The sequence below is a fragment of the Stenella coeruleoalba genome (assembly GCF_951394435.1).
Source record: "Stenella coeruleoalba genome assembly, chromosome: 10".
NCBI lineage: Eukaryota > Metazoa > Chordata > Mammalia > Artiodactyla > Delphinidae > Stenella > Stenella coeruleoalba.
Genome location: NC_137156.1, coordinates 7,697,413 through 7,713,997, shown reverse-complemented (window position 1 = coordinate 7,713,997; position 16,585 = coordinate 7,697,413). Strand labels below are relative to the sequence as shown.

At 49.4% G+C, this 16,585-nt stretch overlaps 1 protein-coding gene across 1 annotated transcript in view; it reads right to left on the bottom strand.

Annotated features, from left to right (window-relative positions):
- Window positions 1-15,923, bottom strand: part of LOC307193545 (N-acetyllactosaminide beta-1,6-N-acetylglucosaminyl-transferase-like) — a 56,479-nt gene extending 40,556 nt beyond the window's left edge. The window contains exon 1 of the mRNA XM_079935688.1: window positions 15,718-15,923. The gene's annotated coding sequence lies outside the window, so the exon portion shown is untranslated. The remainder of the gene's footprint in view (window positions 1-15,717) is intronic.
- Between the last annotated feature and the right edge of the window lie 662 nt (window positions 15,924-16,585).

The following is a 16,585-nucleotide window of genomic DNA, read 5'->3' as shown; positions in this document are numbered from 1 at the left end:
TGTTGCTGGCCACCAAGAACCTCAGCTGATACAGTCATGGTTAGTGGCTCTGCCATCAGACTCCCAGGTTTGAATCCTCACTTTACCGTTTACCTGCTGTGCCATCTTTGGCCAACGGGCCAGCCTGCTGTAGCCGTGATACCAGAGCCCTCCCAGAAAGCTCCAACAACGGTCAGCTCTTGCTGCATAACAAACCTCTCCAACATGTAGCAGCTTAAAACATTGATCGTTTCACACAAGGTGCGTCATCTTGGCAAACCTGACCTGTCTGTACATGAGTTTCTTGTGAAATGGAATAATACTAGCATCTACTCCATCCTGTAAAGCACTTGGAACAGTATCTGGCATACCATCAAAGCTATTATAATCACGCCTAGGCTCTAACAGGTTTGTATTTATGTCACAGACCCACCCAGCTGCTGAGTGGGTGAGGGTTGCAATGTAGCTAAGCCCAGCCTCACCTAGTCTGCAGATTGTTCTGAGGCCTCAGCTCGTGACAGTTATACTGTGAGTCAGTTTCCTCTTCCTGACAAGAGAGACAGGATGCTACCTCATGGGGTCATGGGACTCTTGGGGAATAGATCTGGGCTGGGCCTTAGAGAACTAGTTAACTAGGGAATCACATTGTCTCAGGTCCTTTTAAACCTTGGTGGAAGCTACAGGGGAAAAGTAATGGGGCTGGTCCATACCACTGGGGTGGGGCTGGGGGCGGGGTCTGTCACGAAGCCTGCAGGGAGCTCTCTGGCTCTCTTTTTCAGATGACCCTGGTCGTCTGGACTCAGCCCCCTGAGCTGTTGAAATTGAATAGGTTGACAGTTCAGTTTCTCGGTCATACTAGCTGCATATCAAGGGCTCAACAGCCACACTCTCGTGGCTTGTGCTGCCCTGTTGGAAAGTACAAGTATAAAACATTTCCATCAGCGTAGAAGGTGCTATCAGACAGGGCTGTTAGATCCGGGGTTCCATCCCTGACCCACACACACAGCCCAGCTGGCAGGGAGCAAGAGCAGAATTTCTCTGACATGCTGTAATAGGGTATGTGAAAGGCCTCTCCACCAGAAACATTTCCCTCACTTACAAGGAAGATTCTGCGAGTATTCACCATCCATTTCTTCAGATGAAAGTGTCTCTTTTTAAGCCTCAAGTAAAATGCAAACAGTTCAGTGGTACAGTATAGTCACTAAAACTTCAGTTTTATCTGCTATTTATTATTCATTCAGCCAGTATTGGTTGAGCGCCCAGTGTGTGCCAAGATGCTGGGGATACTGCCTGTTCTTTGCTCTGGGGATACTTCAGAAATTAAGACAGAGCCCCTGTACTCACAGAGCTAATATACACATAAACAAACACATGTATAATACTTCAGGTGCTACAGAGAAAATCAAAGCAGGGTGGAGGGATAGACAGTGTGAGGGTCAATGGGGCGGGGGTACGTGCCGTTTAAACTGAGCGGCCAGAGGGGTTTCTCAATCAAGGTGACCATTGAGCAAAGAGTTGAATGGGGAGGAGAAGTGAGTCCTGAAGATTTCTGGAGAAAAAGCAATCCAGCAGAGATGGCAGCACATGCAAAGGTCCTGAAGTGGGGCTGTGTTTGGCACAGGCAAATAACAGCACATGGCAACATGGAACCAAAGGAGTGAGGAGAGAAAGGAAGGGATGAGAAGAGGAAAGTCAGGAGGAGAGGCAGCAGGGCCAGATCAGCAGGCACTTGTGATAATTTGGCTTTTACTATGAGGCAAGCCAAAGAAGGGCTTGAGCAGACATGATATGATTTTGATTTTATTTATTTATTTATTTTAAAATATTTATTTAGCTGCGCCAGGTCTTTTGTTGCGGCATGTGGGATCTTCATTGCCATGTGCAGGACCTTAAGTTGCGGCATGCGGGATCTAGTTCCCTGACCAGGGATCGAACCCGGGCCCCCTGCGTTGGGAGCGCAGAGTCTTAACCACTGGACCATCAGGGAAGTCCCGATATGATTTTGACCTACTCCGGGGTGAGAACAGTCACAGTACATCAGTGTAAGTTACAAGTGCCCCCAGAAAACTTCCATAAATTTGGAGAACCACGAGATTCCCAGAGGTGTGCCCCGTGAGCGGCCGGCTGCAGCTAGGATTGAGGGACAAGACCCGTGGCTGCTTCAGCCTCCACCGGTATTTAAAATACTTAAGAGGCTCCGTTGGGTGGTGGCACAGAACCTTTCCCAAAGCTGGGTTCTAGCATCATCCAGCATTTTTTGCTGAGTCTGCCTCACTTTGCTAAAGCCTCAGTTTCTTTCCAGGCTGACTCAACACTTTCCTTCTTCCAGGAAGAGAACTCCCTCTAATCCGCCTAGTCTAGTTAATCAGTCTTTTCCCTCTTACCCGGGCCAGCACCTCTCTCCTCTACGGCCTTTTTCCGTCTTGTGGGCCAGTGTTGTATAATCTACCACGCACGTTGTTGCATCGTGTGCTGCAGCATGGGTGCAGTTGGGATGCATATTTTGCACCCCAGAATGTTGGGTTCCCCGTAATAGGGGTAGATGAGTGGTAGTCACAAGGAGACGTAATTTAGTTTGAGTATGCCACACAGCCTCCCACATCCTTCTTGTCTCAGAGCGGGGCTGTACCGCAGCGGCGCCTGGATCCACCACAGGGTGCTTATGTTATAATCTCATCTGACACCTATTGTTTTCCTCTTTTCTGCTTCATAATTTTCCATCCACAAAAAAGGGGTGATGTGCATTCGTGCATAGCAGTGGCATGTCGGACATGCTGCCATTGTATTTTGTCCACTATAACCAGGGACCTTTCCAAGTATTCGGTCATCAAGGTTCATGGTTACACAGAGATCATTCCACTAGGAGCCATACACCTCATGTCTGGAAGTCCCAGAAGGAAGGGGTGCTCCCAGAATTCCCTCCCAAATTCCTTGTAGTAAATATAGCCTGAAAAATAGGAGTCAAGGGCTTCCCTGGTGGCGCGGTGGTTGAGAGTCCGCCTGCCGATGCAGGGGACATGGGTTCGTGCCGCGGTCTGGGAAGATCCCACATGCCGTGGAGTGGCTGGGCCCGTGAGCCATGGCCGCTGAGCCTGCACGTCCGGAGCCTGTGCTCCGCAACGGGAGAGGCCCGCATACCGAAAAAAAAAAAAAAAATAGGAGTCAAAAAACTAGAGTCAAAACTGGACTTATTGTTAATGACTAAATGGAGTCTAGTAATGTCCTCTTAGTCATTAACCAGAGTCCATTTAGTCATTAACCATCTGTCTAGCACGACTCCCAGAGTGATGCCACTCAAGTTTACAGGCTGCCGCTAGACCTTTTCAGGTTCCAAAGCCTGGGCTGGTCTTGGCAAACATAGCTTTACCCTCCCAGGTGTCAGGCACAATTGTCCTGAAAGATAATATGAATCTCTCGTTCTGAGCCTCTTTTGAGGTATTATCAATAATATAAAGTTGGATTTCCCTCACTGCATACCCCACTTATTCATTCCTTTCCTCTCAGCTATGATCTCTCCTTCTCTCCATTTGTCATTTGTTTTTACCAAGACTTTTTCACCTTTGGAAGGGACATTCATTTCGGCCTGTGTGCTGGTCCAGGTTGCTGGCAGCAATACTATTCTAGCCAGTGTCTCCCCCTTGGACCCCTCCCATTCGTATAGAGTAGGGTTACACAGCTGCAGAACAGTGCATTCACTGTCACCCCAACCTTTCTAGACAGGGTGAAGGTACAATCCACCCTATCAGGACTGTAGGAATTCTGATACAAAGGTTGAAAGAGATAGTTACTTGCTCAAGAATCATCCCTGCTGGGACTTCCCTGGTGGTCCAGTGGTTAAGACTCTGTGCTCCCAACGCAGGGGGCCCGGGTTCGATCCTTATCAGGGAACTAGATCCCACATGCCGCAACTAAAAGATCCCGAACCCGGCAACTGAATATCCGCGTGCTGCAACTAAGACCCGTGCAGCCAAATAAATAAATATTGAGAAAAGAAAAAAGAATCATCCCTGCTTCCAGCACCTGCAGTTGCATCCCTAGTCCTGGGGTGACTGCATCGAGTAGGAAAAAAGAAAGTTACAGAGTCGCACCAGCATCCTCCCTCACCCCCTCTCCTCCACACCGGCCCCCCACCCCAGCAGAGGAATCTACTGAGGCCCCCTCTTGTGCAGTGTGAGCACACACTCGGGGAGGTATGGAAGCCTGCCCTGCATGCCTTTCTCTCCCCGCTGCCACCCCCGGTTTAAGACAACGAACGTTTCAACTGTCTGTTCCGCTCCTCTATTAAACCATTACTCTAATGAGGATATGCAATGCAATTTGTCCATTTGATAATGGACACTGTTGGATATTATGGGCTGGGGAGGACATCCCTTGGTCTGAAGAAATGTAACTTGGCAGCTCAAATGGGTAAGGATCTTCTGTTCCAATCCTTTGACAGTATTTTGAGCATTTGTGTCTACCACTGCCTATGCGAAGCCCATTCCAGAGTAAGCGTCTATCACTGTTACGACCCATTCATAGTCCCTGGGGTGTAGTCCAGCTATGTGCAAGGCCTTCCCCCAGGGAATTTCCCCCATAGTCACCTGCACTCTCTGTCTCTCTTGTTGACAGACAGAACAGTTCTGGTTATTGTTTTGTGCCTCAGAAGGCGTCTCACTTTAGTCCTTCTCTGCATTGCTGCAGTACGCCTCACGTCCATCCACTCATTTCATGGACCCAGGTGTCCAAAAAGTCCACTTGGTGGATCCAATCACCTTCCAAACCTAGAAGGGAATTTTTCTTTTTCTTTTGGCCATGCCGTGAGGCATGCAGGATCTTAGTTCCCCGACCAGGGATTGAACCCGTGCCCCCTGCAGTGCTGCCGTGGAAGCACAGAGTCCTCACCACTGGACCGCCAGGGATTTCTCAAAAAGGGAGTTTTTCTTTTCTCATTTTCTTTTTTTAAAATTTACTTATTACTTATTTCTGGCTGCGTTGGGTCTTTGTTGCTGCGCGGGCTTTCTCTAGTTGCGGCGAGCCGGGGCTACTCTTCGTTGCGGTGCGCAGGCTTCTCATTGTGGTGGCTTCTCTTGTTGCGGAGCATGGGCTGTAGGTGCGCGGGCTCAGTAGTTGTGGCTCTCGGGCTCTAGAGCGCAGGCTCAGTAGTTGAGGCACGTGGGCTCAGTAGTTGTGGCTCGTGGGCTCTAGAACACAGGCTCAGTAGTTGAGGCACGTGGGCTCAGTAGTTGTGGCTCTCGGGCTCTAGAGCGCAGGCTCAGTAGTTGTGGCGCATGGGCTTAGTTGCTCTGCGGCCTGTGGGATCTTCCCGGACCAGGGCTCGAACCCGTGTCCCCTGCATTGTCAGGCAGATTCTTAACCACTGCGCCACCAGGGAAGTCCCAAGAAGGGAGTTTTTCTGATGGGCATTGACATGTCCTACTTAATGTGCCCCTTAGAATGATGTCACCAAGATGGCGGCATAGGAGACCCCAGGCTCTGCCCCACCCCTGCGAAGGGCCACAATTACACGGCTATCCATGAACAAAAACAGAGGGCTCTGGAGCCCACTTAAGTCAACTGAAGAAACTTCAGCAACAGAGCAGAACAACAAACCCAAGAATAAGTGCACACAGAGAGAAGGAAGACAGCTTAATTTTGCTTTCATCAGCCCATCCCTGGGCTGGCAGTGCTCAGCACCAGCAGTAGAAAGAGGTCCCCTTGCCAGGAAAGGAAGAGCAGCGCGAGCGACCGGCCGCCCCAGCCTTCCGGGGTGCCATCCGAAGGCCTGCTTCAGTCTCATTCCATTAAGGTTGCAAAGCTGACACAGATGGCTACGAATAAGGAAGAGAAGCAAGGCTACCAAAGACAGTGGGAGCAATTGTGGTTCACAGTGACCTGCCACACATGCAAACCCAGCAGCTTTTGCCACTGAAGAAGGAACCAGTGACCAGTACAGCTGCCTGTGGGCCCCCTGCCGATGGTATCAGCTCCCCGCCACTGCCCCCGTATTCAAGTTCGCTGACGCCAGCCACCTGAGCCCCTCGGCTCTCCCTCCCCGCCTCCCCCGTCCCCACTGGAGCCCAGGGAACACACCAGCAGCAAGCCCCGCCCCCTGCAGCCTGTGAGTGGAGGATGCCAGCCTAGAACCCCACAGCTGACCCTAGACCCCATCATCACGGTGCACTCGGGGCTAGCGCCTGCAGCTGTGCGCTTACATGCCGACAGCCAGACACCTGCGGCCAGCGGCCAGAGCATGCGTTTGCCTCAGGGGAGGCTGTGTAGCCACGGGCGAGCATGCCTGAGAGCCAGGGCCCCTGTAGCTGGTTGTGGACCCAAATCAGGCCCCGTCTTCTGCCTCTGTCCTGTACTCATATAAAACTAGCCCCTCCAGGGACTTCCCTGGTGGTCCAGTGGTTAGGACTCTGGTACTTCCACTGTAGGGGGCCCGGGTTCAATCCCTGGTCGGGGAACTAAGATCCTGCAAGCCTCGAGGCACAGCCAAAAAAATTTAAACAAAACGAAACAAAACCCAACAAAAAGAACTAGCCCCCACAGCTAAGCACCCGCATGGCCCCTGCCCTACCCCCATCACTGCTGTGCACCCACGGCAAGAACCAGCAGCCACAGTAGTGTGGGCTGACGGCCAGGGACCCCACCGCTGCCGGTCACCCCCAGCCGGTCCTGGCCCTTGCTGCTTGCCCCGGCCTCCAGCACCACGTGTGTGTCTGCATCCGGCCCTGCCGCTTCTCAGACACCTGCACCTGGCCTCAGTGGCGGAGTGTATGCACACTGCTGGCTCTTGTCACCATCACTGCCTGCCCTCATTCCTGGCCGCTGGGCCTGGAGGGACCACTGAAGACCCCAGCAGCCACTGCAGCTCCTGCTGACTCCCCCAGAGCACTGACCAAGGACCACACAGTTGTCAACGCCGGGGACCCCAGCAGCCTGAACTGAAGACACGTTACACCCTCAACCCCCAGACACCTGGCTTCTACGCTTGGATCTCTGCACCACGAGACCTGGGGTCACAGCCCTCTCCAGGGCATCCCCACCTGCAGGTGAAAGTCTTCCCTTACTGAAGTTAGTCCATAAAGTCTGAAAGACGTGACTGATTCTTCAAATGTGCAGACACCTGTGCAAGGCTACAGGCAGTCAGGGAAACAAGAGTCCACCAACGGGAGAAAGTAAACCTCCAGTAACTGGCCCCAAAGAAATGGAGATTGCCCTACAAATAATTCAAAATAATTGTCTAAAGATGCTCAGAGAACTACAAGAGAACACAGATGAACAACTTAACAGTATAGCTGATGCACTTCGTTATAAAGCAGAAACTAACACACCACTGTAAAGCAATTATACTCTAATAAAGGTGTCAAAAAAACACAGTATAGGACATAGAGACTTCTCAACATATGCAGTTATTTCTTTGTTACAAATAAATATAGTATACAGTAGCTAAATATAGAACATAGAAGATGCTAAATAAACATTTCTTAAATAAAAAACAACAACAACAGCAACAATTCAACAGTATCAGGGAAACCATCCAAGAACAAAATGAGGAGTTCAACAAAGAGAAAACATAAAAAAGAACCCAATAGGACATTTGCCTTATTTGGAGTGGCCAAGACGGCAGAGCAGGAAGACGCTGAGCTCACTTCCTCTCATGGGCACAACAAAATTACAACTGTGTACAGAGCCACTGCTGATGAGAGAGACTGGAATCTAGAAAAGAAGATCTTCTACCACTAAAGGTATAAAGAAGGAACCACAATGAGATGGGTAGGAGGGGCAGAGACACGGTACAGTCAAGACCCACACGTGCAGGTGGATGACCCGCAAATAGGAGGATAATCACAAGTGCAACTGTCTGAGCCCCACGTCAGGCACCCCAGCTCAGGGGTCTGCACTGAGAAGATGAGCCTACAGAACACTGGCTTTAAGGCCAATGGGCTTTACCTTCAGGAGTCTCAGAGGGCTGTGGGAAATTGAAACTCCACTCGTTTCAACAGGGTGCGCCTAGAATCTCACACACTCCAGGACCCAGGGCAGAAGCAATCATTTGAAAGGAACCTCGGTCCAACCCACCTGCTGATCCTGGAGGGCCTCCCGGAGAGGCAGGAGGCAGTTTGAGGTCACACTGGGGTCACAGACACTGAGGCAGCCTTTTGGGGGAGCTCATTCTACCACGAGGACACGGGGGCTAGGAAGCACCATTTTGGAATTCTCCCTCTAGCTTCTTAGCGCAAGGACTGGCCCTGCCAGTTGGCCTATCACCACTAGTACTAGGATGCCCCAGGCCAAGCAAGCAGCCAGGCGGAGACGCAGCTCTACCCACCAACAGGCCTGCTATCTTAAGATCCCCTGAGCCCCAAGCCACCCTGGCAGCGACCCTGTCCACCAGAGGGCTCAGGACCCCGCCCTGACACCAGTGAGCCAGCACTAGCCCTGGGCCCAGCCTCACTCACTAGGGAGCAGGCAGCAGCCCCAGGAACCCCCGGACCCTGGGCCCATCCACCAGTGGCTGACACACAAACTCATGGACCTCCATGGCACTGCAGCCAGAGATCCTGGGATCTGGCTGTGCCCGCCAGTGGGTGGGAGTCAGCCCTCGGGGCCCCTGGGTCTGGCCCCATCCACGTACAGGCAGACATCAGCCACAGGACTGTCATAACGCCACAGCCTTCCATGTCAGGACATGGCCCAGACACCCGGAGGCCAGCACCGGCTCTGGGACACCTTGGGCCCCTCAGCCAGCAGCCCCAGGATCTACCCCACCCACCAGTGGCTGAGACCAGTATTGGGGTTCCCTAGGGCCCTGCAGCCAGAGACTCTGGGTCCTGGTCCTGCCCACTCACAGGCCAACACCAGCCCCAGGATGCCCAGGGACTCAGCTCCACCCACCAGCAGACCGACCAGCTCTGAGATCCCTTGTACCCCTCAGCCAGTAGCACGAGGACCCAGCCCTGCTCAGCAGTGGGCCAGCATCATCTTTGGGAGACCATGGAACCCACAGCCGGCCATGTTATCCACCATCCACACCCACCAGGAGGTGAACTTACAACCAAGAATACTCTACCTGGCAAGGCTTTCATTCAGATTTCACGGAGAGATTAAAAATTTTGCAGCAAAAGCTCACAGAAAAAGATATCAAATTTCTGGTTACGGGGAGGGGGGTTGCTGAGGGGGTGCAGGAGGATGGCAGGAGGGAGAACTGGAGGAAGGCTGTCAAAAAGTACAAACTTGTGGGCTTCCCTGGTGGCGCAGTGGTTGAGAGTCCACCTGCCGATGCAGGGGACACGGGTTCACTCCCCAGTCCGGGAAGATCCCACATGCCGCGGAGCGGCTGGGCCCGTGAGCCATGGCCACTGAGCCTGCGTGTCCGGAGCCTGTGCTCTGCAACGGGAGAGGCCACAGCAGTGAGAGGCCCGTGTACCGCAAAAAAAAAAAAAAAAAAAAAGTATAAACTTGCAGTTATAATAAATATAAATAAATAGTAGGGACATAATGTACAACATTACAAATATAATTAACACTGCTGTATGTTATATATGCAAGTTAAGAGAGTAAATCCTAAGAGTTCTCATCACAAGAAAAAATTTTTTTCCATTTCTTTAATTTTGGTTGGGGTTTTTTTGTTTGTTTTTCACATCTTTATTGGAATATAACTGCTTCACAATGTTGTGTTAGTTTCTGCTGTACAACAAACTGAATCAGCCATACGTATACATATATCCCCATAGCCCCTCCCTCTTGAGCCTCCCTCCCACCCTCCCTATCCCACCCCTCTAGGTGGTCACAAAGTATTGAGCTGATCTCCCTGTGCTATGCAGCTGCTTCCCACTAGGCATCCATTTAACATTTGGTAGTGTATATATGTCCATGCTACTCTCTCAGTTCGTCCCAGCTTCCCCTTCATCCTGTGTCCTCAAGTCTCTTCTCTACGTCTGCATCTTTATTCCTGCCCTGCCACTAGGTTCACCAGTACCACTTTTTTAGTTTCCATATATATGCATTAACATACGGTTTGTTATGTTTGTTTTTCTCTTTCTGACTTACTTCACTCTGTATGACAGATTCTAGGTCCATCCACCTCATTACAAAAAACTCAATTTCATTCCTTTTTATGGCTGAGTAATATTCCATTGTATATATGTGCCACATCTTCTTTATCCATTCATCTGTTGATGGACACTTAGGTTGCTTCCATGTCCTAGCTATTGTAAATAATGCTGCAGTGAACATTGTGGGACAGGTTTCTTTTTCATTCACAGTTTTCTCAGGGTATATGACCAGTAGTGGGATTGCTGGGTCATATGGTAATTCTATTTTTATTTTTTTAAGGAACCTCCATACTGTTCTCCATAGTGGCTGTATCAATTTACATTCCCACCAACAGTGCAAGAGGGTTCCCTTTTCTCCACACCCTCTCCAGCATTTATTGTTTGTAGATTTTTTGATGATGGTAATTCTGACTGGTGTGAGATGATATCTCATTGTAGTTTTGATTTGCATTTCTCTAATGATTAGTCCTCCATCCTGACTCTGCCCCCCTTTTAATTTTGTTTTTATATTAGATGGTGGATGTTCCCTAAAGTTACTGTGAGAATCATTTCAAGATGTATGTAAATCACATCATTATGTTGTCCATCTTAAACTTACACGGTGCTGTGTATCAATTGTATCTCAATAAAATTTGGAAGAAGAAATAAAAATAGTTTAGAAAATAAAAAAGAACCAAACAAAAATCTGGAGCTGTAGAATACAATGACTGAAATGAAGAATTCAAGAGAGAGCTCCAACAGCAGACATGACCAATCAGAAGTGAGCTTGAAGACAGATCAACTGAAATTATTCAGAGGAGCAAAAAGGAAAAGGAATGAAAAAGACGTAAGTCATTCAATGTAGTTATCTGTCACTACAAACCTTTTAAAAGACATACAGATGGCCAATAGGTACAAGAAAAGGTGCTCTATATCACTAATCATCAGGGAAATGTAAATTGAAACCACACTGAGATATCATCTCACACCTGTTAGCAACAAAAAGCAATGATAAGTGATGGTGAGGGTGTGGTGGATCTTCAGGGCATTACTCCAGCTCAAATAAGCCAGACACAGAAAGACAAATACTGTGTGATCTCACTTATATGTGGAACCAAAAAAACCAACCTCATAGAAACAGAGAGTAGAATGATGGTTACCAGGGGCTGGGGGTATGGGGTGGAGGAAGTGGAGTGATGTTGGACAAAGGGTTACCAACTTCTAGTTTTGAGTTGAATCAGTCCTGGCAGTCTAACATAGATGATTATAGTTGATAATACTGTATTGTATACTTGAAAATTGCTAAACGAGGAACTCTTAAATGTTCTCACCACACACACACACAAAAAGGTACTTATGTGATGGAGGTTTTAGCTAATACTATGATAATAATTATTTTGCAATATGTATCAAGTCAAAAAACCATACACCTTGAAAACTTACACAATGTTATATGTCAATTGTATCTCAATACAGCCAGAAAAAACCCAAACATATCTCTTAAATTCCCAGAATGTTCCCCATAGGGCTACACCTCATATGAGCATCCTTTTAATAGTCCAGTTTTTCATTGTCCAATCACCTGACCATATGACCAGGCCATTAGCTACTGCACATGAGTCAGTGAAAACCCAAATGTAGGAGCTTTTCCCATCGTTCAATTCTTCCATCGCTGCTAGGAAAATAGCCTGCAATTCAGCCCATTGAGCTGATTTATTCTTACTTTCTTTAATCAGTCTTTCCAGACAGGATACTGTTTATTCATCTTGCAACTGTCATCTGTAAACCAGGCAGCTCTTTGCTGGTCAACTAACAGATGTTCATAGCGCCACTGGCCATGAGGCAGTAAGTCCCAGCAGTTCTTCAAGTGGTTCCAAAGTCAGTCATGGGGAAAAGCAGCTACCTGCTGTGGGCATGGTGAGTACCACCCTGCGTTCCCCTGGTAGCATGCTCCTGTGTAAACCATTTCCATTTTGTATGGAACTCCTCTGAGCACTGCCTTCCTTGTAAGAGTGTTTCTCTGACATTACCAGGACACTGTGGATACTTCAGATTTCATGATTTTGGATGTCCTACAGTTATTGAGGCAGTCCAAATCAATGCCCAATAGCTCACTAGTAACTGTTTCTCAAGTAATGTGTAAGGGGCAGGGGGCAGAATTTGGAAAATTTCTGGTCCAAAATCCCAATGGTTGCCACTGGTAGGTGCTCATGGGCTTATGCCACTGGCTCTGGTCTGCATGAGTGGGAGAGGCAGACACTTCCCAAATCATATTTGAGTGGGGATCCCAACGGCCCAAAGGTGGTGAAAGAGCCATCGCGTTTTGTAATTCAGACACATCCTGCTTTTGTTCAGATCCTCAACTAGATACGGCTTTCCTCTGGGTATCCTTACAGATAGGACCTAGTGTATTTCCAGATGTAGAATATGCATTCTCCAGAATCCAAATAAGCTAACCAAAGGCTGGAGGTTGGGTTGGGTTCTAAGGATGAGTGGTGACAGCACTTTATTTTTTAGTCTCTTATGGAATATCTTGAATGGCTCTGGACCATGACATTCCTAAGAGTTTCACGTTTTAGGCAGGCTCTCGGATCTTTGCTAGATTTATTAACCAGCTTCAGTTGGTCACGTGATCCATCGTGGCATTCAAGTCAGTCCTAGCTTGCTCTGCAGTTTCCAATATTTTCGTAATGTCATCAGTATGCTATAATCTTACACTCAGGACCTGCAACAAGGCCAAATCCCTTCTGATCAAATTATGACGGTAAACTGGTGAGTTCAGGTAACCTTGCGACAGGACAGTGATCACCAATTGGAGTTCTTCTCACATGACTACAGTTGGCTCTTCTTGAGTTTGCAACAGAGAAGCATTCTCGAGATTAATCAGAGTCCCAGTCTTCTTGAGCCTGTTGTATTTTTGGAGGGTGAAGCTGGGGCCGTGGGCAACACAACCTTAGTTAAGCCTCACTGGTCTGCTGTGACTCTTCAGGCCCCATCCACCTTTTCCCTGTGCCACTCAGGGCTACTGTGCAGAGCATTCATTGGTACCAGCCCGCCAGCTTCCAGCATGTCATTAATTAAAGTGGTAATCTCCTTTTGCCAACGAGGTATTCTATATTGTTTTAAATCAACCACTGTGTGCGCTCAGCAGTCCTCAGGTTCCCATCCATCATGTCCAATCGAGACCGGCCCGCGGGCAAACTTACATGCCTTGTGTTTTACAAACTTAATTAGGAGAAGCAATGCCTAGTAGGACAAAATATCCATCGCAATAATGCATTCAGGCATAGGAGCCATTACCATTTCACATAAAATCTGTTTGAAAATCCCAATTTTCATTCAAACTTTCTTTCTTTTTTTGGTAGTGCCACACTGCTGGCAGGATCTTAGTTCCCCAACCAGGGATTGAACCCAGGCCCTCAGCAGTGAGAGTGCAGAGTCCTAACCAGTGGACCGTCAGGGAAGTTCCCAGACTTTCACCTTAATCCCGTCAGCCATTGCATCTCCATCCTCCCCATCTAAACTTAGCTCACATTAAGACTTCACCAACAGGTTTCAGATTCACAGAGCACTGGGCCCCTGTGTCAAGGGAGTCTCAGAAAATCTCCCCCTCTCACCTCTTCCCCCTCATTTTACCCACACATGGGCACAGGCCTTGGGTCCCTGGCTAGGGGTGGGGCTGTCAGTCTTTATACATCCGTCTATACACATATGCACATACAAGGATATTTGTTGTAGCATCACTCATAGTGGGAAAAAAAAGAGAACAGAGTGATTTTCAATTAGTAGGAGAATGACTTAATGAACCATTTCATGTTTCATATGCACTCATGTGCACTAAGGACCAAGGAGTGTTAGGCAGCCTTTTAAATGTTGATGAGAAAAAGCAAGATGAAGAAACACATTTACAATATCATCTCATTTTTGCAAATCGAAAGATAGCAAAAACCTGTATGTCTCTATCAATATGTTAATATTTATATGATTAAATGAGTAAGTATTATATCAACCAGGGTTCTTCGGATTTTTATTTTAAGGTATTGGCTCATGCAACTGCGAGGCTGACAAGTTTGAAACCTGTAGGGCAGGGTGCCAGTCTGGTAACCCAGGCAGAATTTTGATGTTTCTGTCCTCAGGGGACCTCAGTTTTTGCTCTTAAGGCCTTCAAGATTGGATGAGGCACACCCACATTATTGAGGGTCATCTCCTTTACCTAAAGTCAACTGATTGTAGATGTCAACATTATCTACAAAACACCTTCACAGCAACACCTAGACGAGTGTTTGATTAAATTACTGGGTACTATAACCTACCCAGGTCGACACATCAAACTAACCATTGAGAAGAAAACTAACCATATGAGAAGAAAAACATGGCAGTTACATGAGCTACCTTGGGGGGCTGAGGATGGAGGGAAAGTTAATGCGGGCGGTGGGAAGAGGAAGAAAAGAAGGAGTAACCAAGTGAAAACAGGGGGAGGCATATATCTGCTCACTTGATACACTGAGGGAGCACTATGTATTATCTGAGTATATATGCGTAAAGAAATTAAATATATTTTTACTAAAGAAAAGCAAACAATTTCCTCTTTTTCTACTTAAAAAGCTTCAAGTTCTGGGCTTCCCTGGTGGCGCAGTGGTTGCGAGTCCGCCTGCCGATGCAGGGGACACGGGTTCGTGCCCTGGTCCAGGAAGATCCCACATGCCGCGGAGTGGCTGGGCCCGCGGGCCATGGCTGCTGAGCCTGCGCGTCCGGAGCCTGTGCTCCGCAATGGGAGAGGCCACAACAGTGAGAGGCCCGCGTACCGCAAAAAAAAAAAAAAAAAAAAAAAGCTTCAAGTTCCACCACCTAGTTTCTCTTCATCTCCTCCTGTGAGGAAATATCTAGAGAGAATCTCTGCCCACAGGATCCTTGAAAACGCAAATTGCCCACAGCGACCAAGGGGTGATTCTTGGCAGGATTTCAGAGTGCTGTCCCCTGCAAGTTCAGCCTCTGCTCGGCCAGCACGCAGCCCTTGTCTTCACCACATTCTACCATTTGCCAGCATCCCCTCCCCAAACCCCATAGCTGATCCACGGCTTTTATGGCTTCCCTCAAAAAGATGAGTGGGTGGGGCTTCCGGGAAGATGGCGGAAGAGTAAGTCGCGGAGATCACCTTCCTCCCCACAGATACACCACAAATACATCTACACGTGGAACAACTCCTACAGAACACCTACTGAACGCTGGCAGAAGACCTCAGACCTCCCAAAAGGCAAGAAACTCCCCACGTACCTGGGTAGGGCAAAAGAAAAAAGAATAAACAGAGACAAAAGCACAGGGACGGGACCTGCAGTGGGAGGGAGCTGTGAAGGAGGAAATGTTTCCACACACTAGAAGCCCCTTCGCGGGCGGAGACTGCGGGTGGCGGAGGGGGAAAGCTTCGGGGCCGCGGAGGAAGGAGAGCGTAGCCACAGGGGTGCGGATGGCAAAGCAGGGAGATTCCCACACAGAGGATCAGGGCCGACCGGCACTCACCTGCCCCAGAGGCTTGTCTGCTCACCCGCCGGGGCGGGCGGGGCTGCGAGCTGAGGCTCGGGCTTCGGTCGGAGGCAGGGAGAGGACTGGGGTTGGCGGCGTGAACACAGCCTGCAGGGGGTTAGTGCGCCACGGCTAGCCGGGAGGGAGTCCGGGGAAAAGTCTGGAGCTGCTTAAGAGGCAAGAGACTTTTTCTTACCTCTTTGTTTCCTAGTGGCGAGGAGAGGGGTTTCAGAGTGCCGCTTAAAGGAGCTCCAGAGACGGGCGCGAGCCGCGGCTAAAAGCGCGGACCCCAGAGACGGACAAGAGACGCTAAGGCTGCTGCTGCCGCCGCCACCAGAAAGCCTGTGTGCGAGCACAGGTCACTCTCCACACCCCCTTCCCCGGAGCCTGTGCAGCCCGCCACTGCCAGGATCCCGGGATCCAGGGACAACTCCCCCGGGAGAACGCACGGCGTGCCTGGTGCAACGTCACGCCGGCCTCTGCCGCCTCAGGCCCGCCCCGCACGCAGTGCCCCTCCCTCCCCCGGCCTGAGTGAGCCAGAGCCCCCAATCAGCGGCTCCTTTAACCCCATCCTGTCTGAGCGAAGAACAGACGCCCTCCGGCGACCTACGCGCAGAGGCGGGGCCAAATCCAAAGCTGAAACCCGGGAGCTGTGAGAACAAAGACGAGAAAGGGAAATCTCTCCCAGCAGCCTCAGAAGCATCGGATTAAAGCGCCACAATCAACTTGATGTACCTGCATCTGTGGAATACATGAATAGAGAACGAATCATCCCAAATTAAGGAGGTGGACTTTGAGAGCAAGATTTATGATTTTTTCCCCATTTCCTCGTTTTCCGTGTGGATGAAAGGCTCTTGGTGCTGCACCCAGGAGTCACTGCTGTGCCTCTGAGGTGGGAGAGCCAACTTCAGGACACTGGTCCACAAGAGACCTCCCAGCTCCACATAATATCAAACGGCGAAAATCTCCCAGAGACCTCCATCTCAACACCAGCACCCAGCTTCACTCAACGACCAGCAAGCTACAGTGCTGGACATCCTATGCCAAACAACTAGCAAGACAGG